General features: G+C 44.4%; 1 protein-coding gene across 4 annotated transcripts in view; it reads left to right on the top strand.

The window, feature by feature from the left end:
* LOC146859179 (gap junction gamma-1 protein-like) overlaps window positions 1-20,575 on the top strand; it is a 136,818-nt gene that overhangs the window by 25,114 nt on the left and 91,129 nt on the right. For 3 of the 4 annotated variants that reach the window (XM_085649855.1, XM_085649856.1, XM_085649857.1), the window contains 2 exons: window positions 20,258-20,320; window positions 20,475-20,531. The exons of the other annotated variant lie outside the window; for it this stretch is intronic. The gene's annotated coding sequence lies outside the window, so the exon portion shown is untranslated. The remainder of the gene's footprint in view (window positions 1-20,257; window positions 20,321-20,474; window positions 20,532-20,575) is intronic. 4 annotated transcript variants of the gene reach the window in all.

Here is a 20,575-nt window from a genome sequence, read left to right as displayed (position 1 = left end):
ATTTGACTAGTGCTCGCTTGACAGGCTACGAATTGACACTTTTGGCCTCTCATATCACAATGAAAAGATGTTCAACTCTGAATCCTGCTACACTATTGCCATTTCCAACTGCTCAGCCTCAGTCACAAGAGTCACATGATGGTATATCCCTTACTGAAGAACAAAGGGTCGTGTTGACCTACAGGATACGCCCCTTTCTAGTGTTGATGGGGAATTTTGGGTCGACGGGTTCTGCTTGAAATTGCCCTGTGGCATGACATCTGCTGCCTACACACTTACAACACTTCGGACAGTAGTTGAGACAGCTCGCATCCCACAGAAGTCAGCTCAGGCAGCTGAGTTGATAGCGCTAACAAGAGCATGTGAGCTTAGTAATGATCTGTTTGTAAACATCTACACCGACAGCCGATATGCTTTTGGAGTGGCTCATGATTTTGGGCAAATCGGGAAGGAAAGAAGCTTCTTGCATCACACGGGACACAAATAGTGCATGGGTAATTAGTACATAATCTCCTTACTGCCTTGACATTTCCTAAGAAAGTAGCGATTGTTAAGTGCAGTGCACACAAGAAAGTGACTGATAAAATAGGACAGGGCAATGCCTTTGCGGATCATACAGGCCCGTGAGACTGCAATGCAGCGAAGTATTACATCCAAGTATGTAGTCAAGTCACAGGCTGAACGTTGGGATGATGCCAGGCAAGAGGTGCTGGACATGCAACAATCTGCCTCTGCTGATGAATTAGACCGATGGTCTAAGGAGGGAACATTGGATGATGAGGGCTGTTGGAGGAATAAAGAAATTACCAAGTGGAAATTGCCTACAGCCTATTTATATCCTATGATTCACATGGCACATGGACTGGCACATGTTGGAGCATCCTCAATAGCAAAACTACTTATGCAAGTTTGGGATCATCCAGATATTGCCGGCACAGCTAAAAAGATAGTCCAGTCTTGTCTGATTTGTCTCCTGTATAATCCTAGAAAGGGAACACTAACTCCAACAGGAGGGTTTGCAGTACCAACTGCACCTTTTGAGGTTCTTCAAATTGATTATATCCAGCTTGAACGCTGCAATAATCTAAAATATGTCTTACTGGTGGTTTGTGCCTTCAGTAAATGGATCGAGGCATACGCTACGAAAGATAATACAGCTCTTACTACAGCAAAGGTGCTACTAAAGGAGTTTTTCGCCTCAATTTGGCATTTGCCGAGTTTTGTGGAATGACAACAGACCCCATTTCATTGGGTAAGTTGTTGATTATCTCATGAAAGGATTGGGAACTAAGCAGAAGTTCCATGATGCTTTTCACCCACAATCAGCAGGGCTAGTGACACGATACAACTCTACCCTCAAACTTAAGTTGGCCAAAATACAAGCTTCCACATCTCTGACCTTGTGCACTGCCTTTGGCATTGCTATCCATTAGATCGATACCACATTCGCGATCTGGCCTCACACCGTATGAGGTGGTTTTCGGGAGAACAATGAATATTTGGGGGATTCCTAAGTCACGCCTTATACATGATGTACCTTATGTATTGATGAACAACTATTTGTCTGAGTTGACCGACAGTTTGTCTTCTATTTATCAACAGGTTCGGGAAACGCTTCCAGGCTGGTCGCAGGGTAAGGGCCATGATCGACGGCCTGGAGAGTAGGTGGTGATGAAGTCCTTCCAGAGAGCCAGCTCCCTAGCCCCGAGGTGGCGCGGCCCTGAGCAGGTGCTCTTGGCTACCAGGACTGTGGTGCGAGTAATCAACCAAAAGAAATGGGTCCATGCCACCCACTGTCAGCAGGTTCCGCATGACCTAGTCATTTCCCTTTCATTCCCTTGCCATTTTTACATAACGGCTCCTGCAGTGCCTGTTTCGCATTGTTATGGGCTTCTCAAATTGCTAATATCACTGATGCTGGTGTAGGAGGACTCAATGCTCAGCTAAATAAAGTCTGCTATCCTGATGAGGAAGGAGATCCACAAGCTACAGGAACTAAATGGGAAAGGGAGGAGTATCGCCGAGGAAATTCCTCCATGTGCTATGTTTTCCCAAACACTCCATCTGTCAAGGGTAATGGACCTCCTGTTATTGCTGTTACTAGAGCTCCAGCAGATCTTTGTGTAAGCAGTATTGGTAGCATCCCTGAGGGAAAAAGTGACTGTTATAGAACATTGAACATTACTGGAATAAACAATAGAAGTTTTTTGTCATCACATAACACCTATTGCATTTGTGGAAGTAAAGGGTATTACCACCTACCTATTGGGTGGTTCGGAAGCTGTTACGTGTCCTTTTTGCTACCACCTGTGTTTTTGGCTCCTGTTTCCTACCACAAAGACTATAAACTGTACAATGACTTTTCCAAGAGCCGATTTAAGAGGACAATAGATCATGATGAGGTGGATCAGACTGATACTGCACTGCAGCAATAAGTTAACTTTAATTTGGAGCTGTTCTTTGTTGGTGCAGCCTTAAACAGTAGGAAAATTATGTGCTTGACACGTGTGGTAGGGGCTGTAACCAATCAGAAAGCTATGGCCCTTGGGAATATCACGGAAGAACTGCAAATTGCGAGGATTGTGGCGCTCCAAAACCGGATGGTCCTCGGCGTTGTCCTTGCGGACCGTGGTGGAGCATACCGCATCCTCGGAAGTAGTTGCTGTGTCTATATCCCTGACCTCGCCCCTTTTTAAAGCAATTTTGAAGCTGCACAAAATAGTCACTGAAATCCATTAGGATTCAGGAATATGGACTTTGACTGGATGGATAAGGACTATGTTTACTGCTTGGGGCTAGAAGTTATTGTCAGCTCTATGTATATTTGTTGCGATCCTTTTTTCCTGCTGCTTATGTATCCAATGTGGCCCAATGCTCTGTTCCCTTTGTGCTCCCACCTGTACCTCATGTATACCAGCTAAACGAAATGTCACAAATGTAAATGCTCGCTTGGCAATGGACCAAGAAATTACTGAATTAACGCAGATAGATGTGCACAATGTTTTCTGTACTCCCTCGAAAGTATAGGAGGATGTCTTCAGCATATGCTAAAAGGGCCGTCTGTGGAAATCGCAAATAATCTATGTTAGCATAAGCTGAAACCATCTTGTTTGTGGCATCCATTTTGTCAGCTATATAATTCTTCTATCCTCTGCTGCTCATCTTTTTCCCTGCCTGTGCTGTCTATTTTAAACTCCTGACTCAGCTAAAAGCAATATGCATGCTAAAGAGTTTGTAGCTACCAGAATACCTGGTCTCAGACTGAACTGTCAATGTCTTAGTGCTGCCATAAGCACTCCTTCTCCCCCTCCCACTTTGCTGACTAAGTGATATCCCATTAGCCCATGTTTGTCGGTAGTTATTCTTGTGTAGGCCTGTACCTTCTATTTGTAACTACATGCTTACCAGTGCAGAAAACTCAGTATAAAAAGCCCATGGTCTGTGTATTCAAGTCACTACCTCCTGGAACACTTGAGGGTGTTGTATGGACGTGGTCTCACTCATGAGTGAATAAACTTGTTCTTTGAATTCCAGCTTCAGTGCCAATCTCTTCTTTGTTGGTTTAAGGACCTGTGGACAGATAAGGGTGAACCCCTGCACCGGTGGGCCCCTAAAAAGGCTCATTTCCACATCATGAGCGGACTAATACGGTTTGCTATCGGTTTTGCAAACATTTTTGTGTCAACATTAATGAGGGAAAGGGGCCTATATGACTCGCATTGCTGCATCGGCTTCCCGGGTTTCAGGAAGGATATTATAAGCGCCTCTCGCATGGTCTGGGGGAGGATGCCCAACTCGCGGGCTTCTTCATATAACTGTCACAAAGCAGGGATGAGTATGGTGCAGAATGTTTTATAAAATTCGGCCATGAAGCCGCCGGGGCCCAGGGCCCGCCCAGACTGCAGCTGCATGATGGCAGCAATAATCTCTTCATGATATGCGAGAAGAAATTCCCATTGAGTGTACCCAAGCCAGTCAACTGCGGTGTCTTGAAAGAATGGGGTGAAGTCAACTCAAATCAAAATTCACTTTATTCGATTAATTAGAATCAAAAAAGTACAAAATACATTTATACAGAGAACAAATCCCAATTAAAACATTTGCGCTATTTACATAAAAACGTTATCCTATATTCATGTCAAAGGTACCTGGTAGTTCAGAATTAAGAAAAAAATCCATACAGTATTAAACAGGAAATGTATACAATAATTGATCTAGAGCATAATTTTTGCTTGATTCGTACAGCGACAACAAGAAAACAAGAAATGTTAAAAGTATCCCCAGGGTTACTCAACATTTGAAGATGGAGTAACGCAGGTCTGACTTGAAAAAACCCCTTACCAGACAATCTAGGGATTTAAAACTTCCTGCGTATATCATTATAAAAATCGCAAAACATCATAAAATGCATGTCTTGTGCAGAATAGTTATCACATTGGCAGGGGACTGCGTCCTCAGGTTTGCACCACCCCGGAAGATCACCCAGTGTGAAATGGATCAGATTAAAATGGAACCTGGTCAGGAGCCAGCGATGGAAAGGCTGTTAGTCACCATTTTCAAGTAGGGTTCAATTAACAAGGTCGTTTTAGTCAAAAAATGAGCCCTAACTAAGGGTTTCTGTAGCTCCTGTTCTTCCCGTTCCAACATCAATATATTCATAAAATTCATTTTGACCCACTTCACGTCTTCCTTACTGATCCTATCTGGGGATTCAAACAGTTCCAGCCACCCCATTTTAAATAGCATATGCTTAACATAAAACAACCACTTAATTTTACTAGCCTTGTCCAGTTTGACACAATCCCGCAGGATTTGATGATTCAAGGTCAATTCCGGGTTAAGCCAGGTTTTAAGTCAACACAATAATGGGGCGGTGCTCAAGATGTCCGTCATAATGCCCTGCCCTAATTCCTGATGTATGGCAAAGGTTGGGGTTGATTGGGGTACAGACAGGAGGGTACGCAAGAATTTATTTTACTGTCTGCAACCCCACCTGCTGTTTAAATCCCATATGTATGAGTCATATGCCGCAATAGCAAGGCATTTTGATCTATATATCTTAATGGCCTCTACCGGCCTAGCCCCCAGACGCTGGGCAAACCCTAGTAAAGCTGAAGTGGATCTAGTAACTGTATTTTTTGGGGGTTTTATCTTGGGGGACCCCATGAACCTCTATCGTCAAATAGTACCCCTAAGTATGTAAAAGAGGACACACTGGTCACTTCCACCCCATTACAGTAAAAGGATTTAGTTTTTCTATAACTGTTGCTAGTTGTCATAATATGAGACTTCCCAGTGTTCACAATCAGGTCCAAGGATTGCATGTAGGCACCGAAGGCATCCAATAGTCTCTGAAGGCCTACCGCAGTCCGTGCTAAAAGTACGGCATCATCCGCGTATAGGAGAACTGTAACTAGGCATTCTCCTACACGCGGCATATCCGGACTCGCCTCTACTAGAGATTTTTCCAGGGCGTTGATGTAGAGTGTGAAAAGCAAGGGCGCCAGTATGCACCCTTGACGGACGCCTCTCTCTGATTTAAAAGACCTAGTATGTTTGCCATCCTGGGAAGTTCTAACTGATGATAAAAGGTCCTGATGAAGGTCCGCCCAAAAATAAACTAAACCCGGCTCAATCCCCATTTCAAGCAGGATACTCCACAGCTTCGACCTGTTAACCAGGTCGAAAGCTGAGGATAAATCCATAAACGCCATCTGTAGGGAACCTTCTTTAGCTATAGTATATTTATTAATTAATAGAAATAAATTAAGACGTTGGTCCATGGTGCTTCTACCTTTCCTAAATCCATACTGTAAATTGGATAAAACCTTGTTGTCAGTAGCCCAATCGATAACTTTAGCTAAGACCACCTTGCCTAATATCTTTACAGCTAAATCAATCAGGGATATGGGTCTATGCACCGCAGGTACCCTCTCTGACCTTTTTTTATAACTGGAATGATAGTTGAGTAGCACCAGGATATAGGAAACCCTTGCGACCCAGAGGCATTAAAAACATTTGCCAGCATTTTCGCCCAAAATTTAGGGTCACATTTATGTAGGTCTGCTGGGACACCGTCGGGACCTGGGGCTTTGTTACTAGAAGTCTCCTGCATAGCTCTCTCGATGTCCGCCTCATTGAAGACAAATGGCGCTGCTTCCAACCAAGGTAATGGCCTGGGGGAAGAGTACGATGTCTCATTAGAGCCATAAATTGCTTCAAAATGGGCCAGCCACTGTGCTTTTGTGATGTTGCTATCCTGAATATCATTCTCCAGTCCAGAAAAAAAGGGGTATTAACAATAGCCCAGAATCTGGAGCTATCCTTTAAAACCTCAACGGATAAAAGAGCATTCCATGCCTCTGTCTTAATCTCTGACTTCCGCGTGTGAACAGCTATCTTCTACTGCTTCTGTAGGCTCGCTATCAGTACCCTATCGCGGAGTGAGCTTTTCAAAGCTAAAACAAGGGAACGGTAAGCACGAGAGCACTTTTCATCGAACCACCTTTTTCCACAGGTTCCTCTGGGTCTGCTGGCAACGGACAGATCTGCTGCAATCTGTCTACATATACCATCAAAGGCAGTAAGAACCACATCTTTGGGATTTTAAGAGTCTGCGCATATTGCAAGGTCCCCTTTCGCATTCGAACACAAGTCATTAAAAAAGGAATCGGGCGTCACTTAAGCCCATTTAAGCCTCCTCCCTTGGTCGCACGTTACCATCAAATTTCCTCCCTGTCTTTTTCCTCCCGTATCCATAATGCCACAACCATTATCCAATACTAATATAACAGGGTTATGGTCACTGAACGGAGACAACCTAGCATTATAACATGCTACTTTATCTAACAAGAGGGGGGACAAAAATATATAATCAATGATAGTATCACTACTCTTCGATTTAAACGTGGGGCACCGATCGGATTGAGTAAAAAAAACAGGTTCAGAAAGATAGACTTCAGCCAGAAGAGATTCTAAGGCCTCCCCCTGAGGTGAATGTTCAAAATGAGGAGTCACTGAATAATTGTGCCCTAGATCATCATCAATAAAACAATTCAAACCACACAAATGTATATTAAAATCACCCGTAAGTAATATATAATAAGAAGTAGATTGGTTTGACTTATAATCATCTAAGAGCGAGTTCAGGAAACACAAATGTTTGTTTCTAAAATCGTATTCCCCAGAATTGTAAAAGTTTATAAGTAATAGCTTGGGATGATAGGGGGAACTAACTTCTGCTACCAAGCAATTGGGATGGTCTACCTCTATCCTTTTTGGAGAACCCTTTAGTTTAACAGAAGAAGAAGCACTAGGCCACCTATTGCTCTGCCTGCCGAGGCTGGACGAGCTTGAAAATAAGAACTAAATCCATCCAGCCAAAAGTTGTCCCCAAGATCCCAAGTTTCCTGAAGTGCTATTATATCATATGATCTAACAAAAAATCTAGCCAAATCGGGTCATCTCTTTTCGATCTAAGGCCCGCAATATTCCAGCTGATAATACTACAATTGAGGAGAGTTTCTACTCCTATATCACCAATGCCAGGGCTATTAGGGGGCGGTACAGGCATACACTCATTCTTCACCACCAGTCAATCATTACCCTCCAACTGTGTTAGTGGCGAAAATCTATTTGAAAGGGGTAAGACTCCCACAACAGTCCCGGGCAGGTATGAGACCTGATCTAGAGATCCTTCCCCCCCCTCCACTACTTGAGTCAGAACGTCTTACAGAAAAATTACTGCAGGGAGGGGACTTTGGGGGCATACGAAAATTGATTGGTTCAGCCGCCCTTTCTTCTTCATGAGCTTGCGATATACTTGTTGGGGGGTAAAAAAAAACCTAAAGCTAGTGCTCTGATATCACCCCCCTGTAGCCCAGAAGCGTCCCATAACAACCTATCGACCATCTCCCGCTTATTAAAATTAACTATAATGCAATCGCCTGGAACATGTTTGGGGCCATTACCCACCCAGGCCACCCGTCTAGCCACTATAATATGGGTGGACAACTCAGATTGGCCACTACAATAGTTGTCACACCAATGTTTTGTCTTGCGTAGCAGGGCCGCCTACAAGGACCGCAACCAAAGGGGTGGCTTCTGGTGGGAGATTGATTCTATAGCCAGTATGACTTAAATTTCTCTCTTGGGGGGCACGATTCTTGGTGTTTGTCGGAGACGGGCCAGAAGATGGAACATTAGCTATACTTGTAACTCTTTGGATGGAATTCCCCCTACTGTGACCCCACCTGTGTTAATCCCCATACTTCCAACGGGGTTAGGTTTTACCCGCCCCCCCCCCCCCCCCCCCCCCCCCGGAGATATGATGGTCGAGTACCTAAAACTACTCCTTGGGGATTGGACATGCTCTTTATAGAAGGAATAGATAAAGAGCCTAAGTTTGAAATAACTTGCCACGTAAACTTTGTATCACTTAAAAAGGAGTCCAACTTCTCATATTTTTTCTTAAGGACCGCAGCACATAAATTCAAGGTATCTATAATATCTTTAGCTATACCAGTTAAAATTGGATTCAAACCTTGCACTAAAAATGTCCTCTATCAAGTTCCGCAGTAGCAATTGGGTATTTTCATCCACCTTAGACGGCACCATGGAGGTATTTTTTTTTCTGGACCTTTCTGCCGTTTGCTGGTTTTTCTAGTGCCACCTTTTCCCTCCACAGATTCTCCCCCCCCCCCCCCCCCCCCCCCCTTAGCGGCCCTTGGGAGTCTTTCCTCATCCAAAATACGAATTTCAGGAAAGACACCCTTAATCGCTGTAGTGTTAAGGTTCTGGGCATCACTTCGTGTTTTCGGGGCATTAATCAAGACCAGCGTTTCCAATGGTACAGGAATATGTGCTGGTTGAGCAATTGTCACAGTCCCTTATCCTGAATTTTGGCTAGTGACCTGTCCCAATACTTGTTTGGCCTTATGCTATCTCATTTCTATTCAACTTTCCCACAGCCGAAGTCAAATAGGAGATAATGGATGGAGTCTTTCTAGGCATTTTGGCTTTTATACCACCCTGGTCTTGACTGCCAATATATTTACGCTTACCCATAGCTGAATGTTGGAGGGGTGGCACAGCCCAGCCTCTATCGGGCTCTGACGGGCGTGGACGGGCCCGCCCTCGGCCCGGGCAGTGCCCGGGCACGTACCGCGCTGCGGGAGGGCCGCGCTGTATTTGGAGTCCTCTGGCGCCCTCTGATGACGCCCTCCGCTTGCGCCACACAATGCCTGCTGGGGGATGTAGTTGTCAGCCTACCGTTCCCCTCACGGCTGGAGCTGGTGGCAGAGCGGCGTGTGTGAAGATCAGCCTGCCGTTCCCCTCACGGCGATGGAGAGAGCAAGGTATGGTGAGGTGTAGGCGGTGTGAACAGTCGTTCCCCTCACGGTGTGAGTAAATGCTTTTTTGCACGTGAAGTCAACAGTTTATGTCCTGTGCGAGATGTACAGGGTGCTGTGAAAGCGTTTGAATGTGGTAGCTATGTCGGAAGTATTCCTGTGCAAGTGACGGTCTTCATCAGTGATTTCGAGGATGGTGTTGGAGAGCCTGGGTGGGCGAACAAGGGCTGCGAGTGCTTTGCCTGGTCTCTCTCCCTCCCCATAATGGCGGGCTACATGGTATTTCCCTCTAAACTTGCATTCTCTATCGGCTGTCTCCTGATATTCCGTGAGTAAGTCTCTCAGACATGATTGCAACTCTGGAGTGCGAGAGGTTTGCATTTGTGTTTCAACATGTTTAAGTTCTGTTTCCAGCTTGCGGAGTGTGGTGCGAATGTCCCTCAGGATGCCCCCACTTTTGGCAATGCAAATTCCACGCAGGGTGACTTTAAAAGCCTCCCATATAGTGGAAATTGTGACTGAGTGCTCATTGCGGGGGAAGAAATCGACAATTTCTTGCTCAAGTTTGGACTTGAACACAGGGTCCAACAGTGCATGCTTGGGGAATCGCCAGCACAAGTATGGTGAGTCTGCATGGGGGGAGTAAGCGTGAGGAGCACCGGCGAGTGGTCAGAGTAGGTGCGTGGCAGGTGAAGGGCCTGGGACAGCCCCTTAGAGATGAGCCAACTATCAAACCGTGACTAAAAGGAATGGGAGGAGGAATAGCAGGAGCCTTCCCTGTCGTGCGGGTGAAGATTTCGCCAGGCGTCGTCGAGGTCATTGTCTGAGATGAGGTGAGTAAGGGCATGATGTGCATTGGAATAGTGATGAGTTTGCGGGTCCAGGGTGACATTAAAATCTCCGCCCCACACGAAGTGCATCGAGCCAGTGTCAAGGATCTTGCCCCATAGGACGCGGAAGAACTCCGGGTCGTCAGTGTTCGGGCTATAGCAGGAGACAAATGTTATGGATTGAGCGGACAGTCTGCCCCATGAGATGCTGTAATGGCCCTGTGGGTCATTGTAAGACCACATGGGGGTTTTGGGAAGCGTGCGTTTAATGAGGATGGCGGTGCCGTGGGCGTAGGTGAAGTATGAGGAAAATCAACGATAGGTGGCCCATCGGGATGCAAAGGAGGTAGGTGCGGAAGGACCGAGATGTGTCTCCTGGAGCGCAGCGCAGTGTATGTTATGTCGGTCTAGGTAAGCAAGGATGTGTCGGCGCTTGCGTGGATTGCCCAGGCCTCTCGCGTTCCACGTTAGGAGGTAATACCTAAGAGGGCCAGGACGGTTCTCCATTGAAGCATGTCAGAAATATTATGGAGAGTATTGCAGTCTTGTCAGGTTGATCTACTGTGCGTGCAACGTCGTTGTTTGTCGAGTCATCGTTAAGTGGCAGTGAACAAAATACCCCCCACCCACATCAGCAGCCCAAACCTGTTGTGGCGTATTTCTGTCTCCCCCCCCACCCCCCCATCCCCAAAATCCTGTGTGTCAAACTCCGAACAGAGGAGGGTGAACAATAGACAGTAAGAATACTAAGTCGAAACAGTGTAGGGGTTTCCTAAAGGGTAGAGGCTAAAGGGCGAACCAGGGAAACCTTGCGACAGTGAGGGTGCTCGGGGAAGTAGGAGAGAGTCTCATCATGCCAATTGGCCTGTGGCGGTGGGAAAAGTTTGAGAGCCGCTGTAGCATCAGCCCCGGAGGTCCATCATAGTTTATGAAGCAGTTCGTAGTACCCGGCGCTACATTTCCAGCGGTAGGTTGATGGGGCCCGCGGCAGTTTCAGTCTCCAAGCAGAGGTCGCGCAGAGTCTCATTGTGTCTGTAGGTCTTTGATGGTGGTATAAAGTGTGAAAACATTTGTAAAGTTAGTTCGGAAGGCCCAATACAAATAGTGTGGTAGTTCCTGATGTAGGGCTTTGTATTTCTAGTGATTATCTGAGAAGACCAATGGCGGAGTCTGTTATCAAGTGGAGGTCTCTCCAAAGAGCTCAAGGAGTGGTACAGCCATCATTCTACATCTGAAGTGTCTCCGGCACCAGCATGAGGTTTTGAGGGGGAGTCGCGGTCCCCTTGTTGCCTGGGTAGGGACTTCAGGAAGTCATGGACATGTTGGGGATTAGTGATGAAGTGTTGCTTCCCCTGGTGTGTGACTTTGAGGCGTGCGGGAAAGAGCATGGCGTAGGCAATGTTAATTTGTTGTAGTTTTTTCTTGGCTGAGAGGAACTTTCTGCACGCCTCTTGAACGGCCATGGTGAAGTCCGGATAAAGCAATATTTCTATACCCTCAAAGTGCAGTTGCCAATGTTCTCTGGACAGTCGAAGAGCAATATCACGATCTCGATAATTAAGTAGTCTCGCTATGATGGAGCGAGGCGGGGCCCCAGGAACGGACCAGGAAGCCAGCGAACGATGTGCCCTGTCAACAATGAGGACTGCCGAGAATGCCTCCTTCACTAAGAGTGTAATTAACCATACTTAACGGCCCTCCCCCGTGCCTGCCCAGAGGAGCTGCAATACAGATAGCGCTGAATGGTTTTAAATATCTTGGCATTCACATCACACCAAACCATGCACACTTTACAGAACGTAACCTGCTTCCGCCGCTGCAGAGATTAAAGAGTGATGTGAGGAATTGGCACTCCCTCCCGCTGACAATGTTGGGGCGGGCTGCGTTGTTTAAAATGATGGCCCTCCCCCGGTTTCTTTACGCAATACAGAATACACCCATGCAAATACCCGACGCATACTTCAAAGCCATTGCGGCGGAGGTGGGTCACCTGATATGGGCAGGGAAACCTCATTGTATAGCTGTATGTAAGTTAATGCGGAGCTGGTATGACGGTGGCATTGCGCTGCCAAACATCAATCTCTATTACTGGGCCTCCCAACTGATAGTGGTCAACCAATGGCTGCACGCCCCCAGGACGAACCGGCTCTGCGTATGGACCGACACATGATGGGCACGGACGGAATAATGGGCGCTCTATATGATAAATCAAAAATAAGCAAACTGATCGGCCCATACGGTGCAGGTTTGATTTAAAGCACAGCGAGCGCTGGGGTGGGAGGGGTGATAACCCAACATACACCACTGTGGGACTCCCCTCGGCTTGGTAAGCTACGAAAGAGCAAAGGTTTTAAACAGTGGTATCTGATAGGCATCTCCAGGGTGGGCGATCTGTGGAATAAGGGGGAGGTGGTCACATTTGCGCAACTCCAATCCACATACCAGATGGCAAAGACAGAGCAATATAGGTACTTACAAATAAAACATGCCCTTACAAAGGTCATACCTTAAGGAAGCGATTTGCCCGCGTCCTCACATCTGGAGGACCGTTTGCTCACTGACTCTCAAACTAAAAAAGCGATCTCATGCACATATCGCAAGCTGATTAATAACCAGAAAGACCCTACAAAGACCCTTAGGGAGAGATGGCAGGCGGAGATAGGTGAGATGGACGAGCAAGATTGGCAGGAGGCGCTTGCGTCCCCGCGAGAGGTTGCGACCCCCTCCAGACTGAAACTTGTACAGTTGAAAATACTGCACAGAATGTACTTTACCAGATCGACACTTCACAAAATAGGGAAGGCGGATACGCCACTCTGCCTTAGAGGCTGTGGATCTATAGGCATATTCTATCACACCATCTGGGACTGTCCTAGCATTCAACACTACTGGGGGGCAGTGGCGGCCAAGGTGACTCAGTTCTGCGGAGTTGATGTCCCCCCTGAGCCGCGTAGATGTATACTTAATGTGCGGGAGCCAACAGATCTATGTTGTGCGGTGCAAGAGTGGGTGACACTGACCTTTGCGTTAGCCAAGCAGACATCGCACAGCGCTGGGGGGCGCGGGTGGCCCCCACCCATCAGCAATGGTGCCTGGACCTTGATAGTACAATGGTAGCGGAAAAGGCAGTTTTTATCAATAGGGGATGCCCACGCAAATGGAAACGTGTGTGGAGTAACTGGAATACCTTTCGGGGAAACATATGTGCCCCACCACCTGAAGACTCAGAGTCAGACCTGAGTGACTAAAGTTTGACGCGGTGCTACTCATGGGGAGTCTTTGTGAGGGGGAAAAAATGGGTAGCGATATACGGATGGAACTGTAGGAGATCTGACTTAAATGTATCTCTATGTATAATTTTAAATGTGACTGGATAGCGTGTGGTGTATGCTATCAATCAATATCGGCATTACTTATGATGATGTATGGCTCAATTATGTTTGTCTTTGTTAATGCTAATAAAGAAAAATAATTTTCACAAAAAAGAAAAAGAATGTAATTAACATGCACTCCACGTAGTCCTCCATTGTTACTGTGACGGTCCACTCTGGCACTCCAAGGATACGCAGATAGTTGCGTCTTGAACGAGATTCGAGGTCTTCATTTTTTGCGGCTATTATTTTAAGATTTTCTCCATGTTGAGCGTTTTGTCCGTGGTCGTGGTGGAGGTGTCTTCCAGATCGGAGATGCAGTGCTCCGTTTCTATGATGCGTTCATCATGCCGCTCAACTTTGTGCAAAGGTTTGTCCAGAAGTGCGTTCCATTTTTGCCTCTATGGAGGTCAAGCTGGATTGCATCACTAGGAGAAGTTACTTCAAATCCTCTGTTGATGTGGGGGGTCCAGAGGCAGGGGCCCCAGTCTGCTCGTCCTCTGTGTCGGCCTGCGTTCTGTCAGATTTGCGGGCCACAAAGTTGAGCCTTGGCTGTGGTCCGTCAGGTTTCCCCATGGCGGTGTTCGCAACTCAGGAGGAGACCGGTAGAGAAATGACCAATGTAGGAGGGTTAGGCAGTCACAGTGTGCAAGGCTTGCCGGTTACGGGTGGCTCCAGGGACGGAGGGGATGTATGACTGGGGTGACAGACCAATATGGAGTTCCGGATGTTAGGGCCCAGCATGATATGAGGGAGCCTTCGCAGCACAAGATGACTCCCCCGCAGTCCTATGCGAGCAGGAGATGCCGGCCGGCCCATCGGTGATCCGCGTGCTCACAAGTGCACAGAAGTTTGGAGCAGCGTGGTGACAATAGGTGCTTCCCGCAGTGGGCAGGCGGGGGCTAGGCAGGTGCAAGGCAGTGGAAAGGACCCTGATATCCACAGACTGTCGGCCGCACCAGCCCTCCAGCAGGATGGGAGCTGTGTAGGAAAGGACTGGTTTGGCCTGTGGCATTGGCTGGAGATCTGCCAGCAGCGGTGAGGAGATGAACGCCAGATAAGGTGGGGAAGCAGCACGGTATACTGCAGTCTGAGCTTACAACATTTACTTAGAGCACTCCCCCTTATAATAAAGGCTTTGCATTAATGAACCATGAATTCAAGTTTGAACAGCATTAACACAGACACAAATAATACCTTTAGTAAGCAACACCACAAAAACCTAGGGTCTATGCGAATGAGCACTATGAGGAACAACTCAGCAAGTTTAAATCACAAGAAAAAACATTTAAAAAAAACTTATTGCACATATTGCAGTAGCGTAAGTTTTTCTAGGTCCTGACGAAAGCCTGATCAACATTGATCTAAAGGCTGAAACATGTAGACCTTCTCTTTTGGACTTGAGCAGTTATTTTTTCAAACTGCATTTGCACTGGTTTTTAATTTTGCCACCCGGACAGTATCTATTAAAATGTTATTTCTGTCCCGGTAGACAATTTTAATAATTGCACCCTTTTCACTTGCACTGCATCCATCTCCACCAATCACACTTGCATTGTTATATCACAAGGATTCATGTTATAAAACAAGGACTTTAGCAGACTTCATCTTCTGTTACACTGGTGAGGTTTTTGCTTACTGAGTATGCAGCCCTGATTTGTTGGAGGGCATTGCAACTGTTAATGAATCCCAAATGATAATATACTTTGGTGGTTGATGGGTTTCATCTTTTATATATATATATATTTTTTTGTGATTTAAACTTGCTGAGTTGTTCCTCATAGTGCTCATTTCGCTTAGACCCTAGGTTTTTGTGTTGTTACTTACTAGTGGATATTAAGGGATTAAAACCTGTGGGTCTGTAAATAAGTTTCCCTCGGACCCCCAATCTTAATTTTTTTTTATTGTTTACTGTTTAGAGCAGCTACGGCTGCGGGTCCAGTTTTCTTCTATTTTCCTCTCCAATGTGAGATGGATATATTGTAGCTCACAATATGATACACTTTTTTTGATCATGGCTGAGTATGTTGCTTTGTCTTTTGATGCCAACGTCTTACAATCTATTTTGGCTGACAATCCGAGTATTCTTGACACACTACAAGATACGACTCCTAGCACACAGGATGATTGGCAAACTTTGTTAAATTTGAAAAGATCACATTCCAGGACGTTTATTCACGGTGCAATAATGACGGAATATTTTCGAGGCAATTGTGCCCCAACTGGGTATAGTAACTAATGCCCTTAGACTTTTCCTCACTGATAAAACTTTTATGAAAGACTGATCACTAATCGCGTGGCGATGTACACGCAATTGGTTGATACTGATCATAAATACAGCTAAAAGAATAGCTGATGACATTCTAATAGAGATCCAGTTTTTAGAGGGACAGATAAAAACTACTATCACCAATACCATATACAAAAAGCATATGGATTAAACTAATAAATCTAATAAAGAATATAAAGACTCGATTCTCCTAACAAAAATAGAGAAATTTAAAAAGGACTTGGCTCGGTTCTCATTAGAGAAAGTATATCCCTATACTAGTGAAGGCTATGTAGCCCCCGAGTTCAACAGGAAGGGTACACGAACCGGTTCTAATTATTATTCTTCCGAGTCAGAAGTATATTCCAGTGACTCAGAATCTTCTTTACCTGATGCACAGTACAATAGAGGAAAGGGAACATACTCCAGATATAATTGAAGACGAGGAGGACAAGGCCTCTACCAACAACAAGGCCCATGGTGGCCACCGGCCCCCTGGAGTTACCCATTTCCCCAGTATCAACACCCGATGCCACAATTTCCACCTCAACCACAATTCTTTGACAATCAATCTTTTTTAGGACAAGGCCGAGGAAGACACAGGCAGGAGACGAGGTCAACCACAGGTACATTGGGAGCAGGATCCACCTCCTCCGAACACACGGAGCAGGAAAGGTCAGCAACAACCAAGTACCAGCACGAACATGATGATTTAGTAGTGAATCTAAGCTCACGATTATTCACTGCGGATTAATTATCGGTCCTCAATAGAGGATTAGGTTTTGTCCCTACAAACATAGGAGACCCTTTCCAAATCAGGTGCGAATTAGCGTGATTTTTTAGGAAAATCCGCTTACATTTCTTTTCTTTTTTTTAAAACAAGGAAGTCAACACAGAAATATCAACAGAATCAGTATCCATCAATACAGGTCTTAAACCACCTTCGAATTTTAATCCACCTCACCATCTGATACCTGACAAAGTTTTGACTTTTGAGAAAGATGTCACACAAGATATGGTGAATCTCTGTGCTACACAGCAGAAACCTTATAAAAATCTGCCTTTTATTGAGAAAAGAGCTTTCAGAACTTTGGCTAATGATGCAAATATTATAATATAACCTGCGGATAAAGGTGGAGCGATTGTGATTCAAGACACAGAATTTTACCGGGTAGAATGCCTCCGTCAACTTGGTGACTCTCGCTCCTACCGCCTTCTCCAAATTGATCCTACTCCTAGATTGACTAAAGAAATCAACGATTTAGTAGAAGACGCAAAAACAGAAGGGTGGATCACACCTAATGAGGCTGACTTTTTGATGACAAAATATCCTGTCATGCCTCATTTCTACACCCTACCAAAAATTCACAAGGCTCAGAGGCCACCGCTAGGCCGTCCTATTATATCAGGTATTGGTTCATTGCTAGAACCTTTGTCAACGTTTGTGGATCATTTTTTGAAACCTATGGTTAAAGCAATGCCATCTTACCTACAGGACACCAAAGACGTCCTCAGATTACTATCTGATACAGCATTTGACATTAATTTGGATCTCCTAGTGTCATTTGACATTGAATCACTGTACACCTCTATTCCACAAGAAGAAACCTTGGATTCTCTCAGTGATTTGCTAGTTAGCAAAGCAGAAGATCTGGATACGATAACACCTGTATCTTTTATCTTAGAATGTGCAAGACTGGCTATGACAGAATTGTTTTTTTAGATTTGAAGAAAATATTTATCTTCAAATCTCCGGTACTTCTATGGGCAGTATTTTTGCCCCGTCTCTAGCAAATCTGTTTGCCCATTTATTTGAACAAAATCACGTTCTGATTCACAGCAATCCATTTCGAGATCAGATTTTGCTGTGGAGAAGATATATAGATGACGTATTTGTCGTCTTCAGAGGTACAGTACCAAACGTTTTAGAATTCCATGCTTGGCTTAATAACCAGAATTACTTTTTGAAATTCACGGTCGAATATAGCAAACATAGTTTGCCAATCCTAGATATTCTTATATACCCTTTAGAAGGTTATTTGGGTAGCGAATTATATAAAGAGCCTTTGGCCGAGAATTCGCTACTCACTTTTGAAAGTCATCATCCCAAGGCACTTCGAGATAATCTGCCAGTAGGCCAGTTTCTTCGGGCCCGGCGAAACTGTTCGGAGACAGTCACTTTTCAAAAACTTGCTGAAGAACTTATCTCAACAACTATATGATCGCCATTATCCATCACATCTGGTTAAGAGGGCATGGAAGAGAGCCTCTAACAACAACCAAGAAGCCCTCTTAGAACCTCCAGTACAAAAACCACCTTTGACTAGATTAACCTTTGTAGATACTTACAGCACCCTTACCAATAAAGTACAAAAGATTATCCGTAGACATTGGCGTATCTTGAATATAGGCTCTGCAATGATACCAGCACCTCTTTTTTCATATAAAAGAGGATCGAATTTACGAGAGCGTTTGGTACATACTAGACCAAAAACCTACACATCATTGAGAATAGAAATGCAAATGTAACAGATACGTTGTGGAATTTACCAGCAGTGCAGGGACACTTTCTTTGTGGCTCTTGCACAGCATGACCACAGACTCAACCAACCAAAACGGTAGATATTGGTGCAGGAAAACGATGGGTGTTAGCGAAACACACAAATTGTAATTCTGAGAAAGTGATTTATATCATCACATGCCCATGTTCACTCAGATATGTTGGCATGACTACACGAAAAATTAAGTTGCGTATTAATGAACATAAAAGCACCATTCGGTGTAAAAAACAGGCAACAAGACTTACGAATCACTTTCTCACACACAAACATAAGGCAGAAGAACTAAGGTGGACGGTACTAGAACAACCATTTATTCCCACACACAAGTGATATCACGCGCTTTCTGTTTATGAGGGAACAAAAATGGATTTTTAAAATCAAGAGTGACATACAGGGCTTGAACGATGATATTCCTTGGACAGCACTTTAGATTAAAGTTGCATACAAGCTAGTAACAGATTGGAATAAATCAGTACTAAAACCAACTTAGTGTAATATATACACAAAATCTTTTGGGTTTTCTTGATAATACTCTAGTACAATGTTTTTTGCACAATCCTGAGTATAAACTTTTCTCATTATTCAGAAATGCTCATGATTAATAAGATGTGATATTTTGCAAACTAATACTTTGACAATGGCCACCAAAAGGAACTTCCTAGTTATTATAAACGAAGCCCCATTTCATGAGCGTCCATCCTACTAGTGATATATTCGAATCGTGCCAGATGACGGTTAACTTACCTAATATGAAAGCGCTCTACTAATGGGAACAGATTTATTCTCTACCCGAAGATATCTCTATTTTCTATGTTTATTAACAATGGTATACACCTCATCGGAACGAGCTAGTACCAAACTACTTATCCCAGGATGCCCGGTCACGCCTTTATGACGTCAAAGGCTTAGCGTGTATCAGGGCACGCGTTGGTTTTTATGTATTTAAAGACCGAGTGAATTCGCGCTGGCACCTTCCCATCCAGCTCAGAATAGCCGGAGGTACCGACGGACATGTAGGCGACCCATAACAATATGATGCTGTAGAGTTGAACCATCTAGTATAAAATAGCGCGTCTTAGGCTATGATTGTCTTTTCGCGTTCATGGGTTTGTATCCAATTGGGGCTTTATTGTGAACTCTTATTTTCAACCATGATTTAGAGTGCCTAAGTACTTAGCGCTGGTGAAGATCAATACAGGAACACCAACTCACTACGGGAATTTGAACTCAATAACCTTCTGAGCACACTACAAACTCTAATGATAATATATCATAAAGGGTTATAAGAACTGACATGTTGCTCGAATGTTTACCTATTTGCTATGTATAGAGTCGCCTACTTAACGAGTGTATGTGAAAGACGCATACATTGATAAAAATACTGTGGATTCGTTTTATAGAAATATGACTACATTTGGAGATACCATGGCTATTTCTAATGAGGTGTACTTAAGATTCGTCACATTATTGATCTTGCTTAGCTGGTGTAGGGCAAAAACAAAAATAAATACATTTTAGATCACACGCAATATAAGTAATATGAGAATATACTAAGGATCAGTGGCAGTTTCTAATCTCACATTGCCACAAGCAGTGTTTGTTTTATTTCCAAACACAAAATGACAGCCTAGTCTGATACATAGTCTGATTGCATGCAGCTAATTTGTGCATGTAATAGAGACCTGTGTTATAACAGGCACGGCAAGATTTAGTGCCCATCTATTTTAAAATGATGATTCTGTACAGATTCACATTTTATCCAGAGACAGCCATATCAAACTACAGCTTGTTGATGTTGAAGTGTATGATATTATTAGAAATAAAGACATTTGGTTTTAATTTGAGAATTGTGTCATACCCATTTGTCTTTACACAGAGCGGGCCTCATTTTCCTGAGCGGATGCCAGGTGAGGTGAGGAGAGCTCCCGTACACAGACGGGTAAGCGTATACTAAATTCTATTGGTACATGTTTAGCAGTACATTAGATGACGGAAGAGCATCTTATACTAATAACAGATGTTTTAGTATGTATTGAGCACTTGATTGAACAAATTAAGCAGGTTTATTGAAACTATTATGTTTTTGTTTATAGGACTTGGGTCGACACTCCCGAAAAATTTCTGAGAGTCTCTGAAAATCCCAAAGTAAAGTAGGTCTTATATGTTATTTACTTTTGAAATTTCACTGAAACAC

Source organism: Triturus cristatus, chromosome 3_2 (assembly GCF_964204655.1).
Source record: "Triturus cristatus chromosome 3_2, aTriCri1.1, whole genome shotgun sequence".
Lineage (NCBI taxonomy): Eukaryota > Metazoa > Chordata > Amphibia > Caudata > Salamandridae > Triturus > Triturus cristatus.
Note: the sequence above shows the minus strand (reverse complement) of the source record. Positions and strands in the feature narration are given on the sequence as shown.